Source organism: Furipterus horrens, unplaced genomic scaffold (assembly GCF_987537825.1).
Source record: "Furipterus horrens unplaced genomic scaffold, mFurHor1.1.pri manual_scaffold_5, whole genome shotgun sequence".
Classification (NCBI taxonomy): domain Eukaryota; kingdom Metazoa; phylum Chordata; class Mammalia; order Chiroptera; family Furipteridae; genus Furipterus; species Furipterus horrens.
Genome location: NW_028327175.1, coordinates 38122450 through 38141225, shown reverse-complemented (window position 1 = coordinate 38141225; position 18776 = coordinate 38122450). Strand labels below are relative to the sequence as shown.

General features: G+C 39.0%; 1 pseudogene; it reads left to right on the top strand.

Annotated features, from left to right (window-relative positions):
* The first annotated feature begins 2117 nt into the window (after positions 1-2117).
* Positions 2118-2896, top strand: LOC150008413 (ferritin heavy chain pseudogene; annotated as a pseudogene).
* Positions 2897-18776: the final 15880 nt, after the last annotated feature.

The following is an 18776-nucleotide window of genomic DNA, read 5'->3' as shown; positions in this document are numbered from 1 at the left end:
GTCACAACAAAAATTACAACTATACTACAAAACAATTATCATTCAAATCATCAGAAAATCAAGCTGTATGGAAGCCTGACAACCAAGGAATTAAAGAAGTCACATTCATCCAGATGGGTAGAAGGGGCAGAGATGAATGGAGATGTCTAGACATTGAACAGGCAGTTGCACATTCATGTGTGGTGGATAAAAATCAGGAGGGATACCTCAGGAGTCAGGGATCCCAGCCCCACACCAGACCACCCAACCCAGGGTTCTAGTGCCAGGAAGATAAGTCCCTATAACTTCTGGCTGTCAAAATCATTGGGAGTCAGGGCAGAGAAAGAAACTGCAGGGTTCTCAGGCACCTCTTCTTAAAGGGCCTGCAACAGATTTAAGATTTATGTAGACTCACTCTCTCTGGGCTCCAGCATGGGGGCAGCAGTTGCAAGGGCACCAGTGACATATGGGGAGAAACTGAAGTGTCTGACATCATGGTGAGTGCTGGGGGATAAAATTCCACAGGCCAGCAGCTGCATTGTCCCCTTTCTGAGCCCTGCTCCACACAGAGCAATAGAGCAGCAACACCATATTGGAGACCCCATCAACCTGGTACACATGGGCTGCCCCATCCAAATTACTGGTGTACTTTTCTACACTAGACCATGCTACTAAGTCAGAGAGTCAAAGAAGCTCTACCTGATACACAGAAACAAACACAGGGAGGCTGCCAAAAAGAGGAAGCAAAGAAATATGGCCCAAATAAAAGAACAGAACAAAAACTCCAGTAAAAGAATTAAACAAAATAAACAATCTAACAGGTGCAGAATTAAAAACACTGGTTATTAGGATGATCAAGGAACTCATTGGGTACTTCCATACATAAAAAGACTTAGGCAGACATGAAGCTTCCACTAAGTGAAATAAAGAAAAACGTACAGGGAACCAACAGTGGAGTGGATGAAACCAAGAATCAAATCAACGATTTGGAACATAAGGAAGAAAAAAACATATAATAAGAAAAACAAGAAGAAAAAAGAATCCAAAAAACAAAGATAGGCTAGGGAGCCTCTGGGACACTTCAAACATACCAACATTCAAATCATAGGGGTGCCTGAAGGAGAAGAGAAAGAGCAAAAAATTGAAGAGTTATTTGAAAAAATAATGAAAGAAAACTTCCCTAATTTGGTGAAGGAAAAATAATGAAAGAAAACTTCCCTAATTTGGTGAAGGAACTAGACATATAAATCCAGGGAGCACAGAAAGTCCCCAACAAGATGGACACAAAGAAGACCACACCAAGACACATCATAATTCAAATGCCAAAGGTGAAAGATAAAGAGAGAATCTTAAAAGCAGCAAGAGAAAAGCAGAGAGTTACCTACAAAGGGGTTCCCATAAGACTGTCAGTTGATTTCTCAAAGAAACTTTGCAGGCTAGAAGGGACTGGCAAGAAGTATTCAAAGCGATGAAAAGCAAGGTCCTAAAACCTAGATTACTCTATTCAGCAAAGTTATCACTTAGAATGGAAGAGCAGATAAAGTGCTTCCCAGACAAGGTAAAACTAAAGGAGTTCATCATCACCAAGCTATTATTATATGAAATGTTAAAGGAAATTATATAAGAAAAAGATCAAAACTATGAAAATTAAAATGACAATAAGTTCACAACTATCAACAATTGAATCTAAAAATCAAAGTAAGCAAACAAGCAGAACAAGAACAGAATCATAGATATGGAGATTATTTGGAGGGTTATCAGTTGGGAGGGGCAAAGGAGAGAATGGGGGAAAAGGTGCAGGGATTAAGAAGTACAAATTGGTAGGTACAGAATAGACAGGGGGATGTTAAGAATAGTATAGGAAATGGAGTAGCTAGAGAACTTACATGTGTGACCCATGGACATAAATTAAGGGGAGCAGATTCCTGGGTGGAATTGGGGGTACTGGTTGGAAGAGGACAAAGGGGGAAAAACTAGGACAACTGTAATAACAATATATAAAATATATTTAAAAATACAATCTGACAGCCTTGGCGGAGAGTCGCCGTGGTTTCCTGCTTCAACAATGCTTGAACGGAACCCGGTGCTCGACCCTCATCCCAGCCAGTCGCCCGGATCCATCCCCCTGCCACCTCTTCATAGCACCCTCTGACCGCCTGAAGGCCACCGCTCCAGCGCCGCGAAGCCGCTTGTCCTCAGCCGCCCATCATGACGTCCACGTCCACTTCGCAGGTGCGCCAGAACTACCACCAGGACTCGGAGGCCGCCATCAACCGCCAGATCAACTTGGAGCTCTACGCTTCCTACGTCTACCTGTCCATGTCTTACTACTTTGACCGCGACGATGTGACTTTGAAGAACTTTGCCAAATATTTTCTTCACCAATCTCACGAGGAGAGGGAACATGCTGAGAAACTGATGAAGCTGCAGAACCAACGAGGTGGCCGAATCTTCCTTCAGGACATCAAGAAACCAGACCGTGATGACTGGGAGAACGGGCTGAATGCAATGGAGTGTGCGTTACACTTGGAAAAAAGTGTGAATCAGTCACTACTGGACTTGCACAAACTGGCCACTGAAAAGAATGACCCTCATTTGTGTGACTTCATTGAGACTCACTACCTGGGTGAACAGGTGAAATCCATCAAAGAACTGGGTGACCACGTAACCAACTTGCGCAGGTTGGGGGCCCCCGAATCTGGCATGGGAGAGTATCTCTTTGACAAGCACACTCTGGGGGACGGTAAAGACAGCTAAGCCTTAGGCTGCCTTCCCACAGCCACGGAGTGACTTCCCTGGTCACCAAAGCAGTACGTGCATGTTGGAGTTACCTTTAAGCTTTTCTATACCTTGTACCAAATCATCCACTTATGTCCTTCATTTGTACCATTCCTTCAAATAAAGTAATTTGGTACCCCCCCCAAAAAATACAATCTTACAAAGACTTCTAAGATTTTAATCTATATACTTTCAGTGCTTTTCTAAGTGTATATATATGAATAATATTCTCATGACTAAATATATTTTGCACATATTTCAGTGACAATAATTTCATAAAATCATTTTGGAGACTGCATGGTATTACAGTTTTGAAAATGCTTCATTTTATTGAACTGTGTTTCTGCTGTGGACATTTTAGTTATTTTAAATTTATATCTTACCATTATAAACAGCATAGCAATAAAGTAATTAAAATTCAAATTTACTAATTAACCTTTGGCTTAGCACAATTTAGAGTATAAAGTCAAGTTTGGGCATCCTTTGTTTTTACAAAACGGTTGTACAAAGAACAATTGTTTATGAAGTGCTCTGAAAGAAATATATAGTGTTCTCTTCAGTTCTCAAATATAAGAATAAACTGATATAAATGTATATTGGAGGACAATAATTATAAAGGAAAATAGTATGGCTATTAAAAATGTAGCATTGAAATTATCTGTGAGTTGAGTCACTGTGTATTTTCAACAAGGGCAGAGGCCACATTTCCTAATGGAATTCCTTTGCTTTAATGACTTTTTTCAATGTTTCCCCAAGGAGCATAAAAAATGTGACCAGCTCTTCAAAATTATCTTGGAATTGATCAGCTTTGTGAATAACTACTATCATAGTTTAGTTTAACTTCCTTTTGATTGTATACAATGAAACTTTTGCATAGATCTTCTTCAAAATTTTGCTTTATTTAAAAGCAACCCTTGGGGCTAGACAAAGTATTATATAATATCCCTTTTTGACTCATCATTGCCCTTTTCCTCAGAATTCTTACTAACTACTGTCTGTGCTTTACCCTGGCTGGTTTGGCTCAGTGGATTGAGCATCGGCCTGCGAGCTAAGTGTCGCTGGTTTGATCTTCCAGTCAGGGCACATCAAAGAAGGAAAACTCTGATTCCAAAAAACCTCCGCTGCCTTGCGGCATACCTCTTCAGGGGAAAGGCTAAGGGAGTAAACCCTGACAGAAAATCCGGAGCCGGAGTCCCTAAGGCGGTTTGACGTTGTAGTCAACACCGGCAACTCCTGCGGCGCACCTGAAGCCAAGCTGTATTGACTCCGTCTTTCCCTTGGACCCTTCAGCTGCGAAGAGAGGGGGGGTCTGCTGCATGGGCAACAGCAGACCCTCCATATCACCCTGCCCAGGCTCTGTAGCTTCATCGCAAGATGTCGATTCAACACGGGAGGAGACAGATACCGTGTCACTCCCGAGTCAGACTGCACAACCATTCTCGGCGGTGCAGATAGACTCTTAAGAAGCTACACCATCGTCTCTCGAGACGGACGGCTGCCACGACGATGACTGTCTGTGCTAGGTGCCCTTGTCAGGCCTCTACTAGTCAAACATTTGAAATACCTCTTCCCCAATGAAGACGCCACTGAATACTTGGAAGAGATATTTCTGGACAAGGCTAGATTCTTGATACCAGCAAAAAAGGTATATAGGAGCCAGTGATAAAGATATGGTCTTTTTTCAGACAACAGAATGCATGGATTCCTCCAAAGTATTTAGAAAATCACCCACAGCTGTGAACTCCAAGACGTCTTGGCTCGATGTAGATACAGCTCACCAATCTCAGTACCAAGTTTCTACTGCAAATGTCTTCTATACTAAAATAAAATGAATGAATAATATAACCTAACCCCACACATAATTTTAAAAGATGATGCTCTAAGTGTAACATAAAAAGTTTAAGAAAGTAATTTATAATAAAGAAATAGGCATTATAGTCAGATGCTTTCACTTACACACAGAATCATTGTGACTGTGATAGCTACAAATGCAGACTGATCCTGGGATGTTGTGTTAATGACTCAAATACTACATATGGTGTCACCATTGGTGATGGGATTTTCCAAAATGATAAACAAAACTGGGTGAATTTATGAGGGAGGCAATGTCCAATCTTTCTTGCATTTATATGGTAGTTGTTTTTCTAGAAAATACAGTACATTTAAAACCATTCAAAAATATTTTGTATTTCATGTATAAAATAAAGTTAGGCTCAGATTATTTTAAACAGGGTTTCACCTACGATTTCCCTGACATGAGACAGCTCTTTGTTTGCTAATTGACCTCATTGGATGTTTCTAATCCCAGGGCCTGGCCAGTTGGCTTCACGCATTGTGTAAACCAAAAACATCCACAAAATTGAAAAATGTTCCCTCAGTAGGATATATTTCTTCTATCTTCTTTTCTTTGCTCTGCAACAACAACTTTAACAGATTCTGAGTCTTTTTGACCTGGAAGGATTTGCCTCTGGTGGAGAAAACTAGATCAACCTGAATTACTTCACAATTTTCTAAAATTGTGGTAAAATATATAAATAATAAAATTTACCATTTCAACTATTTTTAAATGTAGAGTTCAGTGACACTGGGTACATTCACATTGTTGTTCAGTCATCATCAGCATCTTTTCTTCCTGAGTTTTTTTAAAAGTAATCATGTAGTATATTTAATTTCTAGTTTTCTTAGGTCTTCCAAAAGGCCTAACCTTGGGCATTGGTCTGTCTTTGATTCTGATCAGGTCAAATTTGAGACTCAACTTTTTGTCATGTTGGCCATGCATTGACCTCTGCCTATGCTAACCATACTGCTACCCCCAATCATGTTGGTACCATACATTTCCCTCATTCCTTCAGGCCTTGGTCTCAGAGACACACTGTTTTGATGGAGGTTGGGTAACGTCTATGACTGCTCATCAATCTCTATTCCAGAAAATTCACCTCTCCTTTGATACATTTCACATTAATTTGGTAACTTTAGATCTTCTCATACTTAACCTTATATTCCTGCTTTGTTTGTCTATACCTACCTATCTGAAATCATATATTGTTAGGCTGTGTACAGTTAACCCTTGAACAATGCCAGGTTGGGGTGCCAATATCTGTGTAGTTGAAAATTCTCTTGTAACTTTTGACTCTACATTTGGACCTTAGTAGCCATGGATTCAACCAACTGCAAATCAAAAAACAATATTTCTTAACCTTAGTTGGGAATTTGTTGTTGGAAATTCAAAAATACTGTTTTGATCTGTGGTTAGGCAAATCTGTGGATATGAGACACACAGACAGAAGGGCTGGTTGTATTTATTGAAAAAAATGTGCATATAAGTGGACCCCCAAAATTCAAACCCCTGTTGTTCAAAGATCAACTGTAGTTGTTAGAAGAGACAACTCAACAGTCTGGAAAGGGTGTTGGGGACCCCTGACCTGCAGAGATCCCCTGGTATCATGGATGAAATGAAGACTTCCCAGGCAGCTTGTGCTAGGGGAGAGAAGCCTGGCAAATGTCTGAGAGACAAATGCCTTGATTGCCCTCCTCCAAGGCTTTTTATTAAGTGCAGTAAGCTTAAGGGCATATAGTCAGAGGCAGATTAAGGTCGGTTGAGGCCCTGGGTGCAGAAGAAAATATTGAGCCCCTTAAAAAAGAGATAGAGACAGGGAAAATAAAAATACATGGTAACCATATTTTTAAATAAATAAAAAATATTATGTACTATTAATGTTTTATTTCCAATAAAATTTGAATATTATGTATGTATAATATAATTAATAATAGCATAATGATAATCACAAAGTTATGATGTTGTTTCATTTTTCTAGCTACCAAGATAAAGAAAAATATAAAACTTAATAGTCTGAATGCTTAGAATACTAGAGAAGAGATTTTTTGTAATAGTGCAATAAATTAATGATTAATTAAACTTCAAAAATTACTCATAAACTACAAAAATCCAGGCGCTGATGTAAAACAGGAATTAATTTTATCTTAATATAATTTCAACAATATGAATTAATTTTATTTTAATATAATTTCAACTTACCTGAATATTTTTTATATGCACAGAAAACTATTTTTAAAACTGTAAATGAAACAAGTACATATCCATAAACTAATTTACATCCCTGCATATTTGCATATATCATAAGTTTGCACTGCAGTAGAACCTTTGTAAGTACAAAGTAGCAAATACAATTCTATTGCTCCAATGAGCGGTAGCGCAGCTGTGTGGTGCCTATGCAGCGTAGTAATGAAATAATGAAAATAAGTTAATATAAGCATACTATCAGGTTTACCACCTATTGTAAACTTGTACATAATTAAAATTGCACATATGAAACCAAACTTGGTGTCATTAGAAAAAAGTGTAAAGTTGGGGTTTTGTGGGGCCCTTCAGAAGTTGGAGCCCAGGGCGTGTACCTGGTGCCCCACCCCCCTGCATACAGAATGCACATAAAGCTCATCAATCAATGTTAAACAGTGCTGGTCATGGAAAACAGATATTGTTCAGGGATAACAATTGAAGGAATGTTGAGATCTCCCTCAGGTCAGGGTGTGTTGGACACAAAGACTTCAGGTGGCCATAAAATAGGAAGGGTAAGTTCATTTTGAGTTAAAGTTAAAACCTCTGCTGCTGGTATGATAAAGCGATCAAGTGAGGTAAAAGAACATAGCTTCAAAGGACATAAAGCATTTTCTCATGGCCCAATTTCCATTGGGGCCCACTGGCTATAGCATCAAGGCAGGTATGCATCCAGCTTTCCTGGTTTTCTGGTCAGGTCTTACAGGCTTTGTTTCCTTCGCCTGGCCTGCGCAGGGCTCCAAGTCTCCATACTTTCCCAGGGGCCCCTCGGCAAAAGGGTATTAGACTTGGAATCAAGAAACAAGTGTAAACAAACAAACAAAATAGAAACTGTCATAGGTACAGAGAAGAGACTGACAGCTGTCAGAGGGTAGGGGGTCAGGGGCCAGGTGAAAAAGTTGAAGGGATTAAGCAAAAAAAAGAAATTATAGACACCGACAGAAGTATGGTAATCACCAGAAGGAAAGCTGAGGTGGGGGGAAGGTAGAAGAGAGTAAATGGGTGTAAATGGTGACAGGAGACTTGCCTTGGGGTGGTGAGCACACAATACAATATACAGATGACGTATTATAGAATTGTACACCTGAAAACTATAATTTTACTAATGAAAATCACCCCAATAAATTCAGTAAAAATTTAAACAAAAGATTGCATTGCCTACATTTGCCCAAATACCTAACAAGATTATTAACTAAAACACATGACAGTTTAAGTTTCTAAACTGATAAAAAAACAATAGTAAAATTATTTCAAAGCTTGTATAAAATGGACTTATAGTCTCTTTGACTATACTGGAGACACTAATGATGCATAAAATGTACACAGAGTACATGAAAATGTAACTCCAATGTGGTGTAAATTTGCTCTAAAACTAATATTCTGGTGACAATAAGCATTAAGCATTTAACTAACAACAATTTTGCTTCTTTTTCAGAATAGAAAAGCTTTTTGGTAACATTTTAGAAGGCTTGGAATTCTTTAAAACATCTGTCTTGGGAAATTTGAACTAATTTCTCTTTATTTCCATCTCATAAAAATTCTCATTAGCAAGCAAATGCATTCAAAATCATTCCATTGATCTTAAAACTGCATTTTATAAAAATATCTTCAAGCTTTTCCTTTTTTTTTCTGTAGACTGAAAGTGCTGAAAGGGTCTGAGTGGCACTGGGAAATCCGGACAGCCAAGCTTGGAGAGGGATGTCTAGTCTGTCTTTCTAGTAGCACAGTAAATGCCTGGGGCAAGAAGTTTGGCTTCATCCTTTCTGTTTTCTGACCCTCTTTCCAAGGATGTATTGTAAAAAGTGAAGACTTTCTGGAACTTATTTAATACTATAACAGAAATTAAAGAATGATTAAAATACTGGTTTCATGATAAATCACAGTTTGACACTCTTCCTCTCCAAACACCAAGCAATTTCTGCATAGTAAACCACCCACACAAAATTCAGTCACAGCTCATCTTTATGTTCCTCCAGCACCTTCTGGTCATCTCAGTTCAATGTCATGCTGAGGCCATGAACTCTCAGTCACGAATACAAGCAAGGGGCCCATTCAGGTTACCTGATGCAGCCTTGCTGAGATTTTCTTCCATGAACATTTAATCAAGTCACAGGAGACTTTAACTTCCTCTGTTCCCTCATTTCCTACCTGCTTATCAATTTTCGTATCCCCTAACCTAATCCTGGAAAGTAATTTGACCCTTATAATGACTACAACATATTGAGCTCTTACTATGTGGCAGGAACAATGCTTAGTATATTATGTGTGGTATTGTATTTAATCACCATATGAGCTAGTTTTACTCTACAGTATGGAAACTAAGGCTCAGCAAAGTTCATTAACCTGCCCAAGATCACACAGCTAGTAAGTGGTAAGGCTGAGATTCTAACTCGACTATCTGGCTTATAGCCCATGTTCATAACCACTGTGAAATATAATCTTCCTACTTGGCCGCTGACCTAGTCTAGTATCTTAGTGTTCTCATGAAGCACCTCTGGTTTCTGAGATGTCTGTCCATCCTAAGGCAACTCATGCTTAAGACCTTGTCTAATATTCTTTTCCACATTTAAACTTAACACTCGCTCATTCAACAAATTTATCGAATGCTTCTTTGTGCAAGAAAGGCCACTTGGAAACCAGAGCTCTCCTAAGGAAAACCAAAGCCTTCTTAGAAATAACATTCTAATGTGGATTGCTATGGAAAAAACTTAAAAAGCCCTGTCCCTTCTACTTCTATTCTTGGATGGCTTTATGTCTCTAGTTGGTTCAGAAATTCTTCACCCTCATTTAGACTCTCTGAGGGAGTGGCTCATTCCAGTGCAGCCCAGCCTCATTCTGTCCATAGCTGCCTTCCTTCTTGGCTCCACGCCCCACAAGGCTTGCACCAAGAGTAGACAGCTGTGGGGCCCACTCTGCACAGGGGCATGGATGTATGTCCATAGGAAGGACAGGTTTTCATCCTCTAAAAAACCTAATGTCTGCTTTCTTGCTTTAGTCACATTTTTTTTTTTTTTTTTTTTTTTTTAGCTAAACCGAATGACTAAGTCACTCTGTGCCCTGAAATTGGGAGTGGTTTTGAAAAATGACCTCAACTATTAGATTCCAAAGAGCTAAGCTTTCATGTCCATTTGCAGTTATATGTAGCAAAGAAGTCTTTCTCTGTAGCAAAGAAGTCTAGTTTTTTTTCCTTCTATGTGCAAACACGATGTATCCTGTTTATATTCAAAGTGGCTGAAATTTCAGGTACCATTCATTAGGGATGAGCCATTTATTAGTTGATCCCTAACTGCATACATAGATACTTCTCTCTACATATTTAGATACTGAGTGCGAGGAAGGAAAGAGATGTCAAATTCACAGCTTGTTTTCCCTTTTCTCTCTTATCAAACACCTGCTTTTCTATCCTCTCTTCAAACACCTGCTTTTCTGTTTTCCACTTGACAATAGTTACTACCTCAGAATCTGGAGGTAACTTCTACATGCTCCTTGGCTGAGAGTACTTTTAATCATCAACAGTAAAAGAATCTACCATCAAGTTGTAGGGGAGTCATGGACATAGGATATGGACAAATACATTTATTGTCACCATGTGGAGAGTACACCCTGTCCATCTACGGATAGGTAGGAAAGCTACTGACATGAGATTGTTTTCCCAAAATGGTTCTTTCATAATCATGTCAGAGCAGCTATAACTTCCATTATTAGTTACTTCTCTTTTTTACGTCAGTTATTCCCATGCTGGTGTTCAAGGAAATGTTACTAAGTATATCATGAGAAGTGCTCAATACTCATATAAATTTGGGAGATGTCGGGGGTAAACTAGACTAAGTATTGAGGTTTTTTTTTTTTTTTTTTTTTGCTGCAGGCCACCCAGAGCCTTTATCATGTGAATATGCATTATAACTGTTCACAAAGGGGCTCCTCATGTGCAGCATTTTCAAGTTATTTAACAATGGGACCTCTTTTCTTAATAGCAAGGCTAATAATAGCCCCTAGAAAAGAGTTCCAACAGTCATATGTAGTGAACACTGAAGGTCTTTGTCAAAATCTTCGAAGGTTCTTATAAAAAAACACATATTATCCAGGAGAGGTAATGCAGTTGGCACCATTATCCAAGAATAAGGTGGTTGAAATTAGCTAACTAGTTACTTGGCAAGGATGGATAACTTCCTCTGTCTTGACTTTGAGTCCCTACTGGGGCTGTTTCTGTAATTTATAGTCCCTACCTTTCAGGGTTATGGTGGGCATCAGAGATAATGTTCATAAGACTCTTGCAACAGCCATCCTCCTACTTCCCTGTCCCCACAGCAAAACACTGTAAGAAGCATTGTCTATTTTAGACATTCTCTGGCTTAAAAAGAGGAAAGAGTTTCCTTCCTAATTGAACTTAATCCTGACCTAAATCTTCTCATAGCCTTGTCACCTCTGAAGAATGTGCCCTTAATGAGTGCTAAATAAGGGTAAGAATGGGATGGCAGAGAATTAAAAGAAAAAGTGCTGAGATATATTTTGTATTAAAATTTCTGGGGCAACTTAAAAGAGATGTCTGATGCAGAACTCTCACAGGAGTAGTCTTGTGAAGGTAGAATCATTGTACCATAGTTTTGGATTTTGTAGAAATCTTTTCTGTCGGCAGTGAAGACAAACTGTCATAGATGCCCCCCACACCATCTTCACCAGCTCTGTAGACACAGAAACAGATATTAAGCAGTTACACAGAACAGACTCTCAATGGACCTCTGGACAAACTTTCAAAAGTAAGTTGTTTAAGTTTTAAAGACTTCTGGCCAAGATAAAGGCCTCAAAAGGCATGCTGCATATCCCTCCACAACTAAGAAATAATACAACTACCTCAAAACTGGAGAAAACCAGAAGTTCCAGAAAATCAAGCTACATGGAAGTCCAACAAACAAAGATATAAAGAAGAACTACTCATCCAGACAGGTAGGAGGGGTGGAGAGGATGTGGTGTGGTGGTGGCAGCAGCAGAAGCAGCGACAGGCCAGCAGAAAGTGCAGTCACACATTTTAAAAAGTCAAGAGGGACAGCTGGGGAGCACTCCCAGCACCAGACCAGACCATACAGCTCCCAGTTACAGTGCCAGAGAAAATAAAGCCTCATTGCTTCTGACTGTGCAAACCAGTAGGGGCTGAGGCAGAGGAAGAAACTGCCAGTCTCTCAGCAGAGTCCACTTTTTAAAAGGGCTCCCATGGTCCTGAAACATCCTCAGACTCACCCACTCTGGGAACAATAGACAGGGCAACAGCTAGAGAGGCGCCAGTCCTATATGGAAGTGGAGGAGTGCCTGGAAAAAGGGTGATTGCTGAGCAAATAGCATTGTTCCCTATCTGACCCCTCCTCCACATACAGCACCACAACGTGATGAAATGGGTTGCCCATAATGACAAATACCTAAGACTCTGCCTCTTACAATGTAACAGGTGAGACAGCTCTACCTAAGACACAGAGGCAAACAAACACAGGAGCCTGTCAAGATGAGGAGACAGAGAAGTATACCCAAAAGAAGGACCGAATCAAGGTTCCAGTGGGAGAACTAAGCGACGAGGAGATAGCCAACCTAAGAGATGAGAATATAGCAAACCTGACAGATGTAGAGTTCAAAACACTGCTGATAGAGATGCTCACAGGCTTGACAGATATGCTTAAGTACAGAAAACACATAAGGGAAGAAGTGAAGACTACTAAATTAGATGAAGGAAAATCTGCACAAAGCCAATGGTGAAGGGAAGGAAACTGGGTTTCAGATCAATGATTTGAAACTTAAGGAAGAAAAAAACAGTCAATCAGTAGAGAATAAGAAAATGAGAATTGAAAAAAAAATGAGAAGAGGCTTAGGAACCTCTGGAACAACTTTAAATGTGCCAACATCCAAATCAAAGGGGTGTCAGAAGGAGAAGAGGAAGAGCAAGAAATTGAAAGCTTAAATGAAAAAATAATGAAGGAAAATTTCCCAAATTTGGCGAAGGAAATAGACATACAGGTCCAGGAAGCACAGAGAGTCCCAAACAAGCTAGATCCACAGAGGACCACACCAAGACGCATCATCATTAAAATGCCAAAGGTGAAAGATAAAGAGAGAATCTTAAAAGCAGCAAGAGAAAAGAAGAGTTACTTACAAAGGGCTGCCTTATAACACTATCAGCTGATTTCTCAAAAGAAACTTTGCAGGCAAGAAGGGACTGGCAAGAAGTATTCAATGTGATGAAAAGCAAGAACCTACAACCAAGACTACTCTTTCCAGCAAAGCTATCATTTATAATGGAAGGGCAGATAAAGTGCTTCCCAGACATGGTAAAGCTAAAGGAGTTCATCATCTCCAAGCCATTATTATATGAAATATTAAAGGGAATTATTTAAGAAAAAGAAGATCCAAACTATGAACATTAAAATGACAACAAACTCACAACTATCAACAACTGAATCTAAAAAACAGAAACAAAATTCAACTAAGCAAACCAGAATATAAGCAGAATCATAGGTATGGGGATCGTCTGGAGGGTTATCAGCTGGGAGGGTGAAGGGGGAGAAATGGAGAAATTGTGCAGGATTAAGAATTATAATTGTTTGGTACAAAATAGACAGGAGGAAGTTAAGAATAATATAGGAAAAGGTGAAGCCAAAGAACTTATATGCATGTCCCATGGACATGAACTAAGGGGATGGAATTGCTGGAGGGAAGGGGGATACTGGGTGGATGGGAGCAAAGGGAAAAAAATTAAGACTACTATAACAACATAATCAATAAAATATACTTTAAAAAGATTGTATTAGTTTTAGATGTATAACATAATGATTTGATATTTTCATGTATTGCAAGATAATCATCACAAGGTTCCATCATTATACAGTTATATTTTTTTTCTTGTGATGAAAACTTAAGATTTACTCTTAGCAACTTTCAAATATGCAATACAGTATCATTAACTATAGTCACCATGCTGTACATTATATCCCTGTGATTTACTTATTTTATAAGTGAAAGTTTGTACATTTGACTTCCTTTATCCATTTCACCCACCCTTTGCCCTGCCTTCGGCCTCTGGCAACCACCAATTTGTTCTTCGTATCCATGAGGTTTCTTTTCCCCCTAGATTTCACATATAAGTGAGGTAATATAATAAGATTTCATTCTTTAGAGTAGTTTTAGGTTTACAGAAAAATTTCCAAGAAAGTTCAAAGGGTTCCCTTATACCCTCCCCTCCCCATGAACAGTTTCTCCTGTGATTAACATCTTGCATTAGTGTGCATTTTATTTTAACTAATGAATGAATATTGGTATGTTATTATTAAACAAAGTCCATAGTTTACATTAGAGTTTGCTCTTTGGTTGTACAGTTCTGACAAATATATAATGTCATGTGTTCACCATAACAATATCAAACAGAATGGTTCACCTATTTATCCCTGACTTCCTGGCAATCACTGATCTTTTTCCTGTCTCTATAATTTTGCCTTTACCACAATGTTATATAGTTGGGCAGGTTTATTTTAAAACCATGATAACCCTGTAGCTAGGTAGAGGGGATACATTTAGCAAGGTGAAGTGATGTATTTGTGGTCCCACAAACTGAGAGTGCCAAAGCAGGACTAGAACCAGCCAACAGCAGGGACAGCTGCTGATCTCTGATGGGTTCATTGCCAAAGACACTTACAGGAGGCCTCTCGGCCAGGGACTTCAATTTATAAAGGTGGGTAGAAGGAGGAAGTTTGCGTGTCTTCAAAGGAAACTGAATGTCTGATTGGATAGATGAGACTCAGAGGTGACTTCAGAGACAATGGGTCTAATTCCCCATAATTAAGAAGGAAGGCCAGTCCCTGTGTCTGACTCAGAGGCTTACTGAGTCATCCTGTTTGTCCTCTCTGCTGCTATTTATGGGCTTCCCAGTTGCTGATATTTGTTAGTTAAATGTTCACACAACCAGTCTTGCCTAAGGCAGTGTCATATATGGGGTGTTGTGAATAAATAGGATGACAGGTGTAGGGGGAGAGTCATTTTAAAGAATCTCCAGTAGCTGATTCTTTTTTAAAGCTCTTTATGCTTAAAATATAAGTATTCTGAAAGAAAATAAAAGCCAAGACCCATTCTGTGGAGAGTTGCTGAATGCTAATACTTTCTGAGTGTGTTGGCTTGGGCAGAGGTGTAGGTCAGCATTATTGAAATTATTGATGAGAATAGCTCAGGAAATGAAAGGAATGAGACAATAGGAGAAAAAGACTGAAATGTAGTCATTTAGGCAAGGTAGGTGTGCTTATCACTAGTAAGAGACAGCAACTACAAAACCCTCATATATTAGTTTGAGTCCTATAGTAGACAGATTTCTCAAACAAATGGAATGATAAAAGAAAAGATCAATGAAGGGACTTTTTACAAAGGTGTAGACAGGCTTAAGAAATAACACCTTGGAGCTAGCAACTGCAAGACCTCATTACCACCCTCAGGCCTGAGAGGCAAGGGGAGGGGGAAGCTTCTAGAACCCAGAGAGTACTATAGATTAGCAGAAGGCTGCCTGACTCCTATTGTTCTTTTTATAGGGGAAAGCAGATCCACAGGAAGGGAGCTGGGGAATGAATAACCCACCCTCTTTTTTCCTCATCCTCTTATTTCCTGCTGATGACTCCTTTTTGCCAAACCCCCCAAAAGACAGAGACTAAAAGAACCCTATGCAATTAATGAAGATCAATGTCCTGGGCCTTTGAGCAGGAGAGACAAGAGTGGAGAGTGGATCTGGAGGGCTGTACACCAAACATTTTCAACTACAGGGAAGAGGTCTATGTTAATGTTTGAAGGTTAGACAGTGCCAGAAGATTTTGTTGGAATCAGTTTTCTTTAGTTTATCTTGATATTAAAGATAGTATTAATTAAACATCAAAATATTAATGTGATTGTATTGAGCATGCAGTTTTAACTTCCCTTGATGTCTGAAAATTCTAAAGTGCCTTTTTAGAAGGATGTATCTCTCCCCAAAACTCTACTGAAAATCTCTCCTAAGAAACAAGACAAGGATAGATTGTGTTAAAGTTGAGCGTTATAGAAAAAAGCCATTGAGTAGTTGAAAAAATAAAGAAAGGTCCTCAGTTTGCACCTAGATTTCATATTTTAATATTTTCCCACTTTGCACCTAGATTCACCATAGGTTAAATTTGTCTGTTAATTTATTCAATAAACATGTACTGTGTTCCTGCTTTGTGGCTACAAAAGGGCCTATAATAATCTCTCTCTTGCTGAAGCCCAGTCCCTCCCTGGGCCCCCAGCCACCATTGGCAGGACTGATGGTAAGTGGTGAGAAAAAGACTCTCTAAGGAGATGACCTTTGAGAAGACACCTAAAAGAAATGGGATGCAGCCAGCCAGAAAGGTCTGGGGGAAGATCAGAGGGAACTCAAGCTCAGAGGCCCTGAGGTTTGCTGGAAGAACTGTAAGGGCAGAAGGTCAATGGTACTGGGGAGCTAGCTGATTGAAGGAGCAGTCAGGGGCCTGTGCACACAAGCCCTTGTAGGCCACTGTAAGAAATTTGCTTTTTATTTTGAGGGTGATAGGCAGTAATTCGAAGGCTCTGAGCAGGTGAGTAAGGTGACAGAATATATTTTTTAAAAGATCACTTTAGCTGCTATGTGGAGAATTGATTCCAGGGAAATGGAAGCAAGGGAACGTGTTAGGAGGCTATTACAATAAGCTAGCCAAGAGATGGCAGTGGTCAGTAGAGGTGGTGAAGAGTGGTTTGGATTCACTCTATGTGGATATTCACATGCCTTTGTAATCAGGATGATTTTGTTTCTAAACAAAGATTTTCTTTAGTTGAAGAAGTTCAGGGAAATTATACCAGTCAAAAAGTTCAATTACCATTGTCTAACTTATCTTGTCTCAAATGCACTAAGGAAACTTATTAAAAAGTCAGATTTTTCAAATCTCATACTCCAAAGATTCTGATTCTACCCAGCCTAGAAATCTGCATTTTGTAACTCAGAAGCTGAGAATTACCAGTTAAGGATTTAGCAACATCCCCTAGTTGTGGCTATTTGAAATTACAGATATAACTAATGCATTTTGATCAACAATGGACTGTATATAGGACAGTGGTCCAGTAAGATTATAATGGAGATGAAAAGTTCCTATCACTTAGTGACACTGTAGCTGTCATAACATTTTAGCACAATGCATTGCTCCCATGTTTGTGGCAATGCCAGTGTGAACATGACTACTGCACTGCCAGTCATATGAAAGTACAGTACATACATAATATTTGATAATGATAATAAATGACTGAGACTGGTTTACGTATTCACTATATTATATTTTTTATCATTGATGTAGAGTATACTCTTTTCACTTAAGAGAAAAGTTTATTGTAAAACAGTGTCATATTGCACTGACAGCAGCCTCACACATTTCATGTTTACTGTGTCTCTTGATTGCATCATTTTTTCTGAGCTTTATTTATTCTCGTGTTGTTTTGTTCATCATGGCCTTTCTTATATTTTTTTATTGCATTTTTTCATTACCATTTATCCCCCTTATATCCCACACTGCAATCACCACACTGTTGTCCATGTCCATGAGTTCTTTTTCTTTTTTGCTCAATCCCTCAAACACCTTACCTCTTCCCCAGTGGCTGTCACCCTGCTCCCTATCTATGGGTCTGTCCCCATTTTTTTGTTAGTTCAATTTCTTCATTAGATTCCACATATGAGTGAAAGCATATAGTATTTGTCTTTCTCTGATCAGCTTATTTCACTTAGCATAATCTTCTCCAGGTCCATCCATACTGTCATAAAGGGTAAATTTTTCTTCTTTTTTAGTCAAGTAGTATTTTGTAGTATAAATGCCCCATAGTTGTTTCATCCACTCATCTGCTGAAGGACACTTGGGCTGCTTCCATATCTTAGTGATGTAAATAATGCTGCAATGACATAGGGGGTGCTTATGTTCTTCCAAATTAGTGTTTTGGGTATCTTCAGATATATACCAGAAGTGGGATAGCTGGGCAGTTCCATTTTTAATTTTTTGATGTAACTCCATACTGCTTTCCACAGTGGCTCCACCAATCTGAATTCCTACCAACAGTGCAAAAGTGTACCCCGTTCTCCATATGCTCGCCAGCACTTGTTTATTGATTTATTGATGATAGCCATTCTGACTGGTGGGAAATGATATCTCATAGTGGTTTTAATTTGCCTTTCTCTGGTTAGTGACATTGAACATCTTTTCATATGTCTATTGGTAATCTGTATGTCCTCTTTGGAGAAGCGTCTATTCATATACTTTGCCCATTTTTTAATTGAATTGATTTTTTAAGTATATTTTATTGATTATGTTGTTACAGTAGTCCCAATTTCTTTTCCCTTACCTCCCTTCTTCCCAGTACCCCCTTTCCCTCCAGCAATCCTACCCACCCTTAGTTCATGTCCATGGGACATGCATATAAGTTTTTTGACTTCACCTTTTCCTATATTATTCTTAACTTCCCCCTGTTTTTTTTATACCAACCAATTATGCTTCTTAATCCCTGCACCATTTCCCAAGTTCTCCCCCTTCTCCCTCCCAGCTGATAACCCTTCAAATGATCCCCACACCTATGATTCTGTTCCTGTTCTGGTTGCTTGCTTAGATTTTTTTTTTTTTTTTTTTTTAGATTCAGTTGTCGATAGTTGTGAGTTTGTTGTCATTTTATGTTCATAGTTTGGATCTTCTTTTCTTAAATAATTCCCTTTAATATTTCATATAATAATGGCTTGGTGATGATGAACTCCTTTAGCTTTACCGTGTCTGGGAAGCACTTTATCTGCCCTTTCATTACAAATGATAGCTTTGCTGGATAGAGTAATCCTGGTTGTAGGTTCTTGCTTTTACATCACATTGAATACTTCTTGCCAGTTCCTTTTAGCCTGCAAAGTTTCTTTTGAGAAATCAGCTGATAGTCTTATAGG